We start from the raw sequence: 16,482 nt of genomic DNA, 5'->3' as shown, positions 1-16,482 counted from the left end.
GTCTCTCTGGTCATTAAAAAAAAACAACGAGTCTTTTTTTTTTTGGTATAGAAGCTCAAGAGTACCAGAGACTCACCACCGTTGAGTCTAAGGAAGAGACTAGGATATTTTCGATACCCTCATTCTTGTTGGTGTTAGTTGGTTGAGGTGTAGTCTAGGGTGGCAGTGGACAGCAGGTACAAGGAAGCTTCGGTGACTGTCCTTGGGTTATGCATGAAGGTAACGCATCCTCAATCGTGTTTTTTTTTTTTTTTTTTTTTTAATCATTTGCCTAAACAACACCGCAGGTATAAGGTACGTCTGGAGGCTATATGTGTCTGTCTGTGTGTCTGTCTCTGTCTGTTTGTCTGTTTGTCTGTCTGTGTCTGCCTGTTTGTCTGACTGTCATGAAGATACTAGGAAAAAATAAATTGGTGGTTGTTGCATCTCTCCCAAATTTTCGAATGCAAGAGGTCAGAGGTCAACTCACATGGGGTCACTTAATAAGTATTGTGCCTTGGAAAATGCAGTGTAATCTAATTGGACCGCTGCTGTCAACCGTGGGAGAGTTTAAACCAGGAATCCCCAACTACAAAGGAGAATACCATGAACTTCTTGTGTGAATCATCTGGTGGGTGTAATAATCAAGCAAGTCTCTGAACCTAAATGAAGAAAGGTGTGGGGGGCAAGAACGTGTAAGATAGCTAGAGCCATTGTCAATCTCTATAGAACAGACGTGAGATAACTCCTGTATCTAGCGAATCTTCACACCGAAACACCACACTAAATTAGCCTTCACAGATACACTTAGAGTATATGGTGACAAACCTCGTATGTGCGTGTTGGTAAAATGACGACGTCTTCATCTTGATTCGTGAACGTAAACACACAAGGACTATCACTGGACACGGGTTTACTATACGACCTGAGGGCCTTGTGATGTGTTTGTCTCCTCTGCTTCGTCGACCTCTCCAGTATTGTCCTCCTGGGTTGAGTTAGGGAGGTATTGATTAGGTGTGGGAAGCAAGGGAATTTGCCTGAAGGTGTTGAGGTCGATAGTGGGTGTACAAGTAGAGAGAGGCAGGTCCTGACCCTTCTCCCGACCTACACGGTATAGTGGTGGTGAGGTGTAACCGCTGTTCACCTTGAGTTGTTGATGAATATTTGTTTGGAGAGAGAGAGAGAGAGAGAGAGAGAGAGAGAGAGAGAGAGAGAATAAATAACATACCACATGTAACTTTTAAGGCAGTATATGGGTAGACGGGACTTAAACATACACACACACACACACACACACACACACACACACACAGACACACACACACACACACACACACACACACACACACACACACACATACACACACACACACACACACACACACACACACACACAGACACAACAACAACTCAAACCATCAGAATTGTTACTAAGAATGAGCTGTGTTAAGTCCTACATAACCACAAACCAACTCCCCCAATAACCATTAAATATACAAATAATGAGATAAGTAACATTTAGTATCAACTATTATGGTGCACAACACAAGACCCTCTGATCACTCCTCTCCCCTCTATCAGTAACATGGTGACCCAATGACTTTCACAAGAGTACTACTTTCCAAGATGTCGTGGGGGGGGGCAGGTTTGTGGGCGATTTTTTCTCCTTCCAATTAAGCTCTTAACCTGACAAGAGGTGGACTAGTTGTGTCAAGTAGGGCGCAAGTTTCTATGTCAACAAGTGGGTACAAGTTGGATGACCTTCGGCAGGATCAGTGTTGAGGGAGTCGTGAGAAGTGTAACGCAATGGTGTGGTGTAGGCTGGCTTGTTGTTCCCGTGGACTGTGTGTGTGTGTGTGTGTGTGTGTGTGTGTGTGTGTGTTGACCACGTCCATTACGACGATGTTATGGATAAACAAAATTTGTGTTGTAAATAATAATAATAATAATAATAATAATAATAATAATAATAATAATAATAAAAACATTATCCAACCAGCTGCAAATCCTGACCATAACAGGATATATATCGAACTAATGACGCTTTTAATGTTATTTAATTCAGTCACCGCTAGAAACTGTCTCATCTGATCGTTTTCTTTAACACTGAAAAACTCTAGTTACTATGACAACCCTGGGTCAATTTTGGACCGTGTTATTTTAGGGACACACACACACACACACACACACACACACACACACACACACACACACACACACACACACAGTCGAGGTGGGAATGAGGCGAGACAAACACTAACGCAATGAGGACCTTCTGTTGCCTTTCTAACGTAACCTAACCAACTTTCAACCTCCCTATAGGACAGTTAGCACTCAGTAACATAAATCTATCTCACTTCTTTAACACAATGACCAGGGGATTATCTTACTTCCTCTGTGTCTCCTACAGAAGCAACCCTCCTCCTCTACACTACAGTATCCCGCCGTCAGTATATCACAGCTTAGTCGTGTAAACAAACAATTAAGGCTCTCGTTATGATCCAATGGTGCCAGTGAGCGTTCCTGCCTCTGATATGTGTGTGTGTGTGTGTGTGTGTGTGTGTGTGTGTGTGTGTGTGTGTGTGTGTAAGCCCTACCATCTACTCGTCTACACCAGCCTGGGGATCATGTGGGCCTGAGCACCTACCCGAAGGAGGCCCAACAGTGATCTCCAGCAGTAACTCTCGCCAGACAGGTTCCTGTTGTCAAGAGACTCAGGAACCACCTGCTATTATAAACATCATCACTATTACTCTTATTATTATTATTTATACTACCTACCACCTTTATTATTATCAAGATCTTCCCCTAAACCACATCTGGTTATCTCACTCCTACACTGTCCTGGTAGAGACGAGAGAACAAATATTTTATGTTATTGTTGAGTTTCTGTTGTGTAAAACCTTATACGCGTAAAGTCAGGGTGTCAGGTGTCAGGGGTCATACCCTTTCTGAGTGCTGGTGGAAGATTATCTATGGTGGTGGTGGACTGTGGTGGTGTTGGTGGATGGTGGTGGTGATAGTGGTGGTTGTGGATTGCGGTGGTGTTGGTGGATGGTGGTGGTCGATTGTAGTAGTGGTCGATTGTGGTGCTGGTGGTGTTTGGTTATGGTGAAGTGTGGTAGATTGTGGTTGAGTGTGGTGGTAGTGGATATTAGTTGTCCAGAGTACCAGTCACCCTGTACCAGGCAGAGGTGTGAGTGGCAGTCCCTCACTGGTACTTACCCTCCCTCCCCTCCCCCCCCCTCTCTCCTTCCCTCCCTCCCTCCATCCACTGTTTTAGTAAATCATGAGCCCTCTCTTCCCTCCCTTCTTCCTTGTCTGCCCCATCCCCCCACTCTTTCTCTCCCTGTCTCTCTTCCCTCCCTCTCCCTGTCTCTACTTTTATCCCTCTCTCACTCTGTCATTTTGTCTGTCTTTCTTCTCCTCTCACTGTCTTTCCTTATCTCTTTCTCTGTATTTTTCTCTCCCTCTCTGTCTCCGTTTCTTTCCAAGTGTCGAACACACACACAGACACACCCTTCAACCCATCAGACTACTGTCACTGATCCGTCCAATTACTCACTTAACAAAACAATCGTCAACAATGATTTATCACCACTCATATGCCCCATCCATCACCCAACACACAATGAACTGTCGACTTACAGTGTGTTGAGGTATACATGACACCCAGACAGAACTCCCCCGTCTGTTTATACTTTAGAGACGGGAGGTGTAGTCGGTACCCCAAATAATACGACTCCTTACCGACGTGAAGAATGTGCTTTGAAATTAATCTTACAATGTTGTGGGAAGGTTTTGCAAGTGTCGTGGCGTATAGGGGGCGTGGTAAAGGTGTATATATGGGTCTGGTGGTGATTATAGTGTGTTGGAATGTTGTCCATGATGCAAAAGTTGTTGGTATATCACTTTATTACCACGCGTTTTTTGTTTCTACTAGCTAGTGCTATTACTAATATTTAGAATAGTGTCACAGGTAATACAATAGTGCCACAAGTTATATTGATAATAGTGCTATAGCTAATACTCATAATAGTGCCATAACTAATATTCACACTAGTTCCACAACTCCTATTACTCACACTAGTGGCATAACTAATATCTCACACTAGTGCCATAAGTAATACTCACACTAGTGCCACAACTACTACGCAAACTAGTGCCCCACCCCCTGGCAGGCCGTGACGTAAGGCCAACAGTTGCCAGTTGCAAGAACGTTTTCTGAGGCGGCAAGTCGCTAGGTCGAGGGGTGGAGCCTCCTGGTGCCTCCTCGTTCCACTCAACAGCCAGTGAAGGTGGTGGTGGTCGTGCGCCGCGTGCAGTCAGCTGGCCAGTACCGCGTGTGGTGTCGTAGTGAGAGGTGGTCTATACCACTGCTCCGTCCTCCCCTCCAACACTAGAAAGAGACAACTTGTGAACTTGATCTCTCGCCAGCTTGACTCAGTAACGCAGGAGGAGTGAAAGACGAAACTAAAACTCGGTGTTTCATGCGTGATTTATGGTGTTTTATCGCTATACACGGGCGGAATAACGCGGAAAGTTAACGCGATGTAATTACCGATTTTCTCAAACTGTCTGCCGAGTTCCACCAAGGTCGAAGTAGACTTTTGTGATATACAGTAGTGTCGCGTATCCAGAGTGTAAACAAGTGTCGGTAGAGCACGTGAGAGGAGTGACAGCAACAGGAACTGGGAGAAAACTAGCGTCTACCCTTGCTGTTAAGGTCACCCGACTCAAAATACACAGAAACACGGAAAAACTACAGCCGACCAGTGGTAAGTGTGTATGTATGTGTGAGTCTGTTCTTCCCTGTGTGGATGGGGGGAGGGGTGTGGATGGAAAGTGAGAGTGTTTGTACGTGTGTCTGTGTGGGGTGAATGGCTGCATGATTTAGTGTGTGTTAATTTTATATAAGTACCTGTATGTATGTTTGTGTGTTTTATCATTTACATTCATATCAAAACAAGTAACTGTGTGTGTGTGTGTGTAAAGGTTGCCTGTGGTCTCAAGGGTCACAGGTTGATTCTTCTGTCACGATCTTCTGCATTCTCTCTCTCTCTCTTCCTCCCCGTCTCTCTTTTTCTCCCCCCTCTCCCTTCCCCTCTCTCTCCCCCCCCCCTCTCTACCATCACTAAATCCTCCATTCACCGGTGGCAGGAAGCGACAGTTATACCCATCCAGTGTTCCATTTAATCACTCTCAAGAACATAACAGGTTGCTCGTTACACCCACGGCGCAACACTGTTAGGGAAGTGGAGAGAATTTGCCCACCAGGGAAGCTTGATATAGTCGACACACACACACACATTGACGGCCTGTGACGAATACTTGAGATGTGAGGTGATGTGGCTGTTACCTCCTGCTGGGCTGTGTGATTTGTGCAGGTGGAGGGGTAGGATTAGGAGGAGGGAAGGTAAGGAGGGAGGGATAGTGGAGAGGAGGGAAGGAAGGAGAGGACGGATTGGAGGGATAGAGGAATGAAACGAAGGAGGAAAGGTAGGGAAAGAAAGAATGAACAAAAAGAAGGAAGGAAGGAAGGGGAGGCGACGAGGATGGGAAAGTCGTGACGTTTCAGCACAGGTATTTGGTGAAGGTGAGAGGAGTCAAGAGGAATACTGTGAGGTAAGACAGGTGAGGGGCAAACAGTGTGAGGTAAGACAGGTGAGAGGTAAACAGTGTGAGATAAGACAGGTGAGGGGCATACAGTGTGAGGTAAGACAGGTGAGAGGTAAACAGTGTGAGATAAGACAGGTGAGGGGCATACAGTGTGAGGTAAGACAGGTGAGAGGTAAACAGTGTGAGATAAGACAGGTGAAGGGCATACAGTGTGAGGTAAGACAGGTGAGAGGTAAACAGTGTGAGATAAGACAGGTGAGGGGCATACAGTGTGAGGTAAGACAGGTGAGGGGTCAACAGGTATTCATCTTAACTTGCATCAATTGAATCTTACGTTAATATATAAAAATTCTAAGTTTTGATGCAAATTTGAGGGAAATTTGTAAGCAATTAAGATGATTCACGATGATTCACCTGCCTGACTACAAGGAGAATCTCAATTACCAATAACGCACACCTACACCTATATTTAATCAAGGTATAATTAACTATTTTTACCTGAATTTCATCACCTGTAATGCCAACTCTTGTTCCATCTTAGTGACAAGTTCATCATTCCTGGGGCTAGGTTAGGTTAGGTTAGTGTAACTGTTGTTTTTACCGTAAGTGTCTGAACTGTCATGGTTTTTAAGTCACCGCTAACTAGGTATTGTCTCAGCTATGCGAAACTCCCCCCAGCCCTTCCTTCTCCCCCCCTCCCCTCCCCACAGAAATTGTATCTCCAGGTAAGGTTCACAGGTGAGGGTATCTATCTATCTATCTATCTATCTATTTTACATAAGTGAGGATTTTATTTATACTCTGAATAGTTCCTGAAGTGTCTCTAGATGTGCGGCTGTAGTTGGGGTGTGTAAGGGTGTAGGTGTGGGGGTGTGGGAGGGTGTAGGTGTGGGGGTGTGGGAGGTGTAGGGTGTGGGAGGGTGTAGGTGTGGGGATGTGGGAGGGTGTAGGTGTGGGGGTGTGGGAGGGTGTAGGTGAAGGTGTGGGTGAAGGTGGGGATGGGTGAATTGGTGAAGACTGGTTGTAGTGTTTTCATTGTGCCTGTCTGTCTGTCTGTCTGCCTACAGCTATATTGTCTGCTAACTCTTCTGTCTGTGCTGCCGTCTGTCTTGTTTGTTGAGTTGTTCTGTCTGTTTGGTTGTCTGTCTATTGTCTGTAGAACCCTCTCTCTCTCTCTCTCCCCCAAAGCTTTTAACACGTTCTCGGACCAGTGTTTAAAGACCTCACCACACATGTAAACAAAATCAACAAAAGTCAATTCACGTCGTGTTTGAAAGTTTGTCGTGATGTCGTTGTAATTTTTCTCCTCCTCCTCCTCACCTGTCACGTTCATTTAGTTTACCTGTAGCTCCTGATTGTCAAAGGTACTTACGGTAAATTATATATCAGTTAGGTAAGTTAGTGGATAAGTTTATTGTTGTTGAAAGTTTTAAGAGGAGATTATATTCGTTAGTGGTCTCTCTTGATTTAGTGTTAAGGGATTACATACATACATACATACATACATCTTGATACATACATACATACATACATACATACATACATACATACATACATACATTCATACATACATACATACATACATACATACACCACAGCAAAAAACAAGCATCTCCAGCAAGCAGTAAATGAAAACCACCACAGCAACGAAAACAAAAAAACAGTAAAAATATCACTCTAAATCTCACAGTAAATTGATCATGTTTAATAGCAATCAACTCTAATTTTCTAATGAGTTAAACGTTCCACATCAAGTAACACTCATGTAGTAACAGTAACAAGTCGTTCCTGCGTTCCACCACAGACCCAAACACTTCCATACAACAGAGAGGAGACACAATGCATTAGGTTAACTTTGAGAAAATGTAAACACGAAACGTTCTCTCTGTGTTGACGTCTCATTTTATCTCTCTCTCCCTGAAGTGGTCAGTTAGTAACAGTGATGGGGTAGTGGCTATAGGGGTACTGTCACTCATCGTCACTCCTCCAATAGGTCAGTAACAGTGTTGGACAGTAGCCAAGGTGTTGTCACTTACCGCCATTCCTTCATTAGGTCAGTAACGGTGTTGGACAGTAGCCAGGGTGTTGCATCATGCCCGTCTAACACACATCCCTCTCTGTCGAAGCCAAGATACGGGTTTACTTCAGTACCTCGATCAGTGAGTAAAAAACAGAAACAGCTTTTGTTTAATACGCCACGGGAAAGAGAGAGAGAGAGACGGAGAGAGAGAGAGACGGAGAGAGAGAGAGAGAGAGAGAGAGAGAGACTTTCCGCATCAACAGTGTATTAAGTAGTAATCCTGTAATGCAGAGTGGTAATGTATGTATAGCGCACACACACACACACAATATTGTTTACGATAATTTACATCCAGTGGAACAATACTAATTTTATGATATATTTTTTCTGAGTTGTTTAATTGTTGTTTTCTAGTTAGTACAACAGTAATATAGGATTGATATCTTTAAAACGTCTGATGGAAGGATAACATATTTGTCATCGCCTTGGTTCTCATATATATCAAGATAACATTACCAGAAGGATATCCACTGTAGGTGTTTTATATATATGCGAAATATTTACACTAAGAGATATTAAGTGGGGCCCAGTTTTTGTTGATGGGCGCGTGAATGGGGGCTTCCACCCTCTTAAGTAAGGTTTATGCTACATTATACCAGTGAGTTATCTCCCACTGTTCAGTAACACAGGCATTATACGCTTATCAATCTAATTCTATTCAGTATTAGTGTCTTGAGTCAAAATAGAAAGGTGTATGATGAGGGATGGTGGGAGGCGGTGAACGCATGAGTTGACGCCGTGAACGTGAGTCACGCGTGAGGGAACACACACTACTAACACACCCACACACCCTAGTGGTAACCTTGTGGGCGTTCGTCTCTCCTTCCTAGTTCACCATTCACCTCATCAGATGGTCGCTTGAATATTTAACTTGTCTTTTCTGTTCCCTATTATAAAATAAATTAAAATACATTCATTGTTGATGGCTATTTGGATAATTTTGGTGTTTGAGCAAAGTGTGTTTTAAAGATCCGCCTGTATGGAGTCGACAGTCGCGAATGGTGATGAGGTCCTGTCTGTGTGTGTGTGTCTCTGCCTGCCTGCGTCACCATCCAACCACTTTACTATATATAGAATAACACTTGTGGTCTCTTGTGTTAAATTTTGACCACAATGCCGCGGCTCTGCTTTCAAGTAACCCGGATATAGCTACAAGAGTTGCATATTTGAGTCTTTTAATTTACTCATGTGGTTTTTATCCAGTACTGATCAACACTTCGATACACAAATTGTTACATATGTTTAATTTGTTCTTCAGTGTTATGAGGAGTCGAGACAAACGATGGAGAGGCCAAAATATACACTCAAGGCTTTAGGTTACGAGGGAGAGTTTGGTTACGCTTAACTTGTCGTAATAACTGATTGAGGAGAAGTTAGCTGAGTCAGAGAAAGTGGCCGGGCAAATACTGACGTAGGAAATATCAATATGTGGCCACGTTTTTAAAGAGGGATTTAAGACCAGGATTTTTACTCTGTTGTGTTACCCCGGATGAAGGTTTGATAAGGGTGACAAATACGTGGGTTTATTAATGTAAGAGTTTGAGTTAAGATTAAATTCCAGGTGCGTAGTCTATAGCATCGGGAAGTAAAACACACATCAAACACATCAAGATCGGTCAAAGATCAGGTCACAGAAAGGTCAAGAGGATGAAGTCATTAGTGGTGCTCGTAATTGACTTCCCTTTATGTGCCTTAAAGTGACATAATTCCGGGAAAAATAAATTGTCACCTACAGGAAATAGATCTTTTGTTGACTGAAGGCGCCCCCCCCCTCTCTCTCTCTCTCTCTCTCTCTCTCTCTCTCTCTCTCTCTCCTTCCTCCATATGCCTGCACAGTCGTCAGCCTTCAACCTTCACTGCCCATTGAACATCACCAAACTTCCTCATGACGCTCATGGACCTGGTCGAAGTTTGTTTTTAAGTGTGTGTGAGTGTGTGTGTGTGTGTGTGTTTTCACTTTGTTATCCTGACATAATTTGAAAAACAATTATTCACCAGTTATAGAGTAGTCAGGTGTACGAGCCATAAGTAGACGTCAGATTTTGTCATGTGTCCAGAGAATTTTGACCGTATCTGTACACTTCAGAGCTCGTATATGGTGTATGGTTAAAGAACTAATCCACCACCCACAAGTATACTGATCAGGGTGAATCTGATTGGCTTCAATAATAGGGTGGATTATTTAAGACACCTGATTGGTTATAAAGTCATCAGTACGTGGTAGATAAATTTGAAAATATAGTCACTATACTCGGTAACTCAGGATCGTCTTAAAGTGAGAGATATTTAAGGTCAATGTACAGTCCCCTTCACTAGTGCGTTTACAGGGGCTCCTCGTCAGGTTTTATGCAGTGTGGCAACCCTGTGTTTGTTTATATTCGACAGAAGGAAACTCACAATAATAAACATACTATGGAATCAAAGTAAAACAATATTAAAACAAATATCTCAATGTACTGATTTGTAGGAATGTTTATATGGCGAGCCCCTGTAAACGCACTAGTGAAGGGGACTGTACTTCTCGTCTCCCGTCTTAGAACTGAACAACATGACCCGACAGATTGCAAATAAAAATACGCAAGATTTTTTATCACGTGTCCGCGGATGAAACTATTACACATTGTGAATCTTGTAAGAAAAAAAATCGTAAGATTAAGTAACTTGGACGTGATGGTTGACTTCATCTCCTGTACTGTTAGGTAGTGGCCTTGGCTTCTCTGGTCACGCCATTACAAGTGCTGAGTACGTGTGGAGGAGGAGGTGTTGTGGTTGGGGTGTTGGTTGATATAGTTAATGTGTACGGTATATTGGCTGAGAATTTCACTCCCTTTAGTCTACTCAAAGTATGTCTAAATGTGTGGAAATCTTTTAAATATACATGTAGTGAAGGTGTTGGTTGTGGATGGGAAGGAAGTTGAGCAGCGTATCGATGTGTTTGATCTTATACCGCCTAGACCACGAGTCCACTCTAGTCAGTGCCTCTGTCTGCCATCTCGTTAATGCCTTACAGTATACGGCCTCACACGTTGTAACACTCGCTAGCGTGTGTATGTGTGTCATGGTATACTGATAAAGGAACACGCTAGCTTTAGGGAGGTGAGGTCAGCGTGGGACGAGTCATAATCAAATAGAAAAAGGAAATTATGCATGATGAACCGGTTAAGCTTAACACGATACGCTTCTGGATAGTATAGGGTGCCAGGCCAAGGGCAGCTGTAAGTACACACAACCTGCGGCCGTCGTGCTTCTGTGTGAGAAAAAAATTAATTTTTAGGAATTTTTGTCGAGTTCAGAAACACTGATGGTGAAAGGTACTTAAAAGGCTCGAGTCTTTTAACCTCCTCAGTGCCTAAAAATGGACAACAGTTTATATGTTATTTTTCACCTTTACAACAATGATTACATTATATTAACCTAACCTAATCTAACCTAACCTGACCTGACCTAACTTAGATATAATTTGGCTATCTTATGAAGGTAAACGATGTCTCAAATGAAACAGTAAATTTTATCGTGAACGAATTAATTTTTATTTAGTTGTAGCAATAAAAAGCAATATGTATCCCTCTATGGTAAAATCGTCAGCTGGTTTTTGAAGTTTAATCGGTGCTTATCCCTATATAGCGTGATACACATTGTGAATTATTTACACACACACGCACAAACACAATTCCTCGCTGACCACAACTCCGCAGGTTAGGAAACACACACAATGTCACTGTTGATACGGGCAGAGGAACTTACCTCATGGATACCCTGCATGGAGGCACGCATGACTCAAGGGAGGGAATGCAACCTATGAATCAACAGTCACCATATAGCTGTTGCACCACTCAAGACCGTACTTATTGCTCACGTTGTGTTGCACAGTACATCAGTCTGACGGCCACTGTCGCCTCATTGACCAGATTTCCACAGTAACAAAAATATGAGAAAATGTAAATAATCTTGACCCATTGACCCAGTTTCTATGCTGTGATGGTGTGTATTCTGTGGGGCCCAACATACAGTCCCCTTCACTAGTGCGTTTACAGGGGCTTGTCGAGTCTTGTGGAGTGTGGCAACGTTGTGTTTGTTTACATTCGACAGAAGGAAACTTTTACCATGAAATCAAATTAAAACAATATTAAAAACAAATATCTTAATGTGATAATGTGTGGCAATGTTTATATGAAGAGCCCCTGTAAACGCGCTAGTGAAGGGGCCTCTACAACTTCATGCTTGACTGTACCGTTATATTGTTATTGGAACGATCTGAGAGTGACACACACCTATTCCAATATGATGTTTCTTGTGGGTTATTGTGGGAATATTGTACAGTAATGATGGCGGGACGTGCGAAGGACACTCAAGGCGTAACAGGGTGTGAGGTTGTGTGTGTGTAGTGGGGAGGGGGAGGAGATGTATACCAACAAGGGGAAAACCTCAGACTTTATACCCGTCTATGACACTAACACCTACACTCACTTACACCTACACCTACTCACACTAACTCCACACACACACACACACACACACACACACACACACACACACACACACACACACACACACACACACACTCACACACACACACACACACGTTGAATCACAGTCATGGGAAGTTCGTGGTCGACACAGGCGAGGATGAGCTTGTAATCTAACACTAGAGACAAGCTGCCATCTCACACCCACGGCTAACTTGACTTATTTACCGTTCAGAGAGTTGTGGTTATAATGGCCACTTAGCTTTGGTTATTGAGTTTGGCTATAATGGTCACTTAGCTTTGGTTATAATGGTCACTCATAGACCTTGATATGATGGTTACTCAGAGCTTTGGTTATAATAGTCACTCAAGAGATCATTACGAATCAGTCCAAGGAGTGAGTCAACCCGAGAAGTGACTCACCTGGAAGTGATTTACCTGGGACTGACTCATTAACACACGCAGGGTCAGTCAGGTAGCTGGTCAGTTCCTTTAGGTGAATCAGTTGTGGTTGAAGAGGGTCCTTTACCAACTGTAGAGAGGAGTTTGTCGTAGTTGTCGTTGTCTTGGTCGTCGTTGTTTTTATTGTCGTTGTTATTGTTGTTGTTGTCGTTGTTTTGGTCGTCTTAGTTGTTATTGTTGTCGTAGTTGTGTTGTCTGTTTTATATCGATCATTATTATCGTCGTCGTATTGTCGTTTTCTCCGCCACGACACCTACACAAACGCAGCAATAACCCTCATCCACTCACTTCCTTCCCTCTCTCCACAGACAACGCCCACTACTCCGTGACCTCACCTGACCTCACTTTACCTCACAATACCATCATACGTCTTCATCCACAGCTGATACACCTCTCTCTCTCTCTCTCTCTCTCTCATGCTACACGACACATGACATGACTTGACCCGTACTTAATAATTAACTTACAAAATCATGCTTATATCCATACCTTCACACTTTGTCAATATTTAGTCACTCGTGAACAGTCATCAACACATACAGACCAGTATTGCTCTTTATAACTTAACCAGACTCTTGTCATTTCCGTGCACACACATACACACACACCAGTCAGGAATGTTGTATTATTCAAACACTTTCAAGATAGCTGTTGCCCGTGAGAACACTTTATACTCAGGTTTCTCATCTCCAATATTTTACCTTCAGAATATGAGAGACATTTATTCGCCAAAGCTGGATAAAACACACACACACACACACACAGTTTATATCACAACACAATACAAGGTTGATGTCGGAATTATAAACGATCTCAGTCTAGTTATTAATGATCACTCAGGATGTTGACAAGTCCAACAGCCTGCGTGCCACGGCCGAGTATGGTTTCAGGATGTGTCACAGACAGGGGCAGGACAGAGCTACAATAACAAGTATGTAAGATTGAAAGTGACATGATCTAGCTCTAGGAGTGTCACTGTACGTCTTGGTGGGAAACTGTGTCGCAAGGTGTCCTGGGTGAGGAGATGGTGGGGGAGGTTGTGGTTGAAGGGTGCAGCTGATGTATTTAACTTACCTCCTGCTGCTGTTGCTGTTGCAGGCTGTGGGAAGGGTGTCTCTTGCCGAGGTGACGAGTGATGGGTGGCAGGGTGGCGGGGACTGGGTGGCAGGGACTGGGAGCTGACAGGTGGTTGGTGAGTGGAGGGTAATAGCATAGTGGGTGTCGTGGTGGTATGTGCTGTTAAACTGAATCATATAAGTTGTGATTCCGTAAAAAAATTATCCTCCCACTTAACCCGACCAGGTGATGAGACAGTGCCACCCTCTACATGGTACCTGTAAGCTGAACATCTGGGTATCTACAGTAGTGACACACCTTTTTCTCTCACCTTCTGCAGGAGGAGAACAGTTGTATATTACCCATGGTCACTGTCCTCATTCTACACCGTATAGGAATATTAACAAAAAAATTTCAAGTCCATCAACCATCATTACTGAGTCTGTTTTATTTTAGCGTCACTTAATGCTTTTAAACGCCATGAGAGTGCTAATAGATGACGTATTATAATTACTACACACATTACAACTAAACGATCAAAGAATAACAAAAAAATAGAAACAGATTATAATTACGTGTCAAGGCAGGAAATAGGCTTTATAACTATGGGGAGGTAATGTGGTCAAGGTGTTCTAGTGTTGAGGGAAGAAATTAAGGAGATAGGCCTATGCTAACTACCCAGAGGTCCAGTAGAGTCGGCCTAACGTGGATATATTTCTCACATTAATGACTCAATTTCATCACTTTATTCACAACCATCGGTAAAGGTACAGTGATGACGATAGTGTAAATTAAATAAATAAAATTTATCCAACTATTAACTCACTGTTGTCAAGTTTCAGCCAAAAAAAAAACCCACACAAAAAAAAGAAAGAAAAAACAAGAAACCAGAGTCACTAATCAGGCGTAACATCGTGCCACACATTTCGTATAATTTACAACCCAAAGGGGGAGCCGTGTGGTGGGGGTGAGGGGGGTGAGAGAGTTTTTAGTGCAACACGGCGGAGAGTGTGACGGATGAGAGTGGGTGAGGCGGCATGGCTACAGTCTCATCCCTCTAGTCGTCACCACTCATCCACCACTCATCCACCACTCATACACCACTCATTCACCACTCAGTCACCACTTATTCACATACCTGTCCCTGACTCTGACATCACATTAGGCGGATAATGTGATGACCAGACAAGATAATGACTCGTTTTATTTCTTGATGAGTCTAGAGAGATGGCGCCGACCGAGAGGTGTGTGTGTGTGTGTGTGTGTATGTGTGTGTGTGGTGTGTGTGTGCGTGTGTGTGTGTGTGTGTGTGTGTGTGTGTGTGTGTGTGTAGCAGGGAGGTCATTGCTATCTGCGCTGGACGAAGGAGAAAGAGAAGAGAAGAGAAGAAAAACACAATTCGTGGCGGCAGTGGGTGAAGGATTTATAATTGTCATGCTCGACCCGTGAAACCCGACACCCAGGGGCACCACCAACGGCTCGGCGCGCCCTTAGAAAGTCACTCATGCAGGTTTTCTTTGCGTCTTAGCTCTTTCTCACGTGTTGGCCGCAGCTCAAAGCTCTTCGGTGGGGAATTTGACTTTGTGTTTGAACTGCTCGTGCGTGGGTAAACCTACAGATCGACAATGGCAGGATAAAGGTAGTTGGGTTTGAAGGAGGTAGTCTTATTGTTTCTTTGTGTCTCGTGTTTACCATTGTTCCCTGCCTCCCACACGCTCTTGTCGCGAGATATGTGACGTAAACTGCAGCTATTTCCTTATACCAGTAAACTTAAGGCAGACGAGTTATGTAATCCTCGTAAGTGACGGACGCAGGAGTGATATTTCACACTCAAGCGTCGCTGTTGGACACAGAGCGCCAGTAAGCGTCCCCCTTGCCCTAAAATTATGCTTGCAATCATACAAAAGCGTCTGGCGTCTATAAACAGAATTGTGTGTGTGCTGCCATCTGGTTTTTATTAACCAGTGCTTGTAAAAACGACGAGGATAATGGCGTAGCCACGTTTATGACGTCACGAGTTTCAGGACGCACACATGCAAGCGTTAACCGACACTCATAAGTTAATGTCTCTCTCCGGGAAACTCGAGACCATGGAAACTTGTGGGCGGGTTTTTGTCTCCTCCCGCTGTTGTTTTACTCCCTCTGACAGACACCCCGAGTGTCGTGACGTCACGGGCTCCCTCTGGCCAGCAGCAACAGCGACACACTGCCGATAAGGGAACTACTCTTACACAAGTTGTAGTTTTTACCGCCGTCAGCTGCTGCAGTTTTGACTCTTATCGCGATGTAGTAGTTCCAGTTTTTATACGATTATAAACAGCTAACGCCAGATAACGAAGGGAAAACAAAAGAAAGAAACGAGAAACAAACAACATCTTCAAAAAAAAAACAATGGCGTATGCAGTAACTAAAAAAAAAGTTGGAAATGTTTTAGAATTAATAAATTAGTTTATGATGAGGTGAGACGGAGGTAGTGAGGGAATCCTGACGTCACTTTACACACACGTGGAGATTTAATTATGGGGTATAATTTTTCTGAATACAAAATAATAGTAATAATAAATACTAAATAAATAAATAAATAAATAAATAATAATAACAACAGCAATATTGATAAGATGTGTATATGTTATTAACAGTGACAATAACAACAACATCGCTAATTATAATATTAATGTCAACTCTTCCGGTCAGAACAAGTTTACTTAATCACTCACTTCCTCTTGTGTCACCTGAGAACGTTTAAGCACCGCATATCTCCCATGATTAAAAAACTCTTCATAAAACTCTACCTGTGTTTACTAATTCCTACCGATTTAA

At 43.2% G+C, this 16,482-nt stretch overlaps 1 protein-coding gene across 3 annotated transcripts in view; it reads left to right on the top strand.

Annotated features, from left to right (window-relative positions):
* The first annotated feature begins 4,258 nt into the window (after nt 1-4,258).
* LOC121856551 (G-protein coupled receptor Mth2-like) overlaps nt 4,259-16,482 on the top strand; it is a 103,739-nt gene continuing 91,515 nt past the window's right edge. For 2 of the 3 annotated variants that reach the window (XM_042352151.1, XM_042352150.1), the window contains exon 1: nt 4,259-4,757. The gene's annotated coding sequence lies outside the window, so the exon portion shown is untranslated. The remainder of the gene's footprint in view (nt 4,758-16,482) is intronic. The other variant, XM_042352152.1, reaches the window with a different exon arrangement.

Source organism: Homarus americanus, unplaced genomic scaffold (assembly GCF_018991925.1).
Source record: "Homarus americanus isolate GMGI-L3 unplaced genomic scaffold, GMGI_Hamer_2.0 scaffold936, whole genome shotgun sequence".
NCBI lineage: Eukaryota > Metazoa > Arthropoda > Malacostraca > Decapoda > Nephropidae > Homarus > Homarus americanus.
Note: the sequence above shows the minus strand (reverse complement) of the source record. Positions and strands in the feature narration are given on the sequence as shown.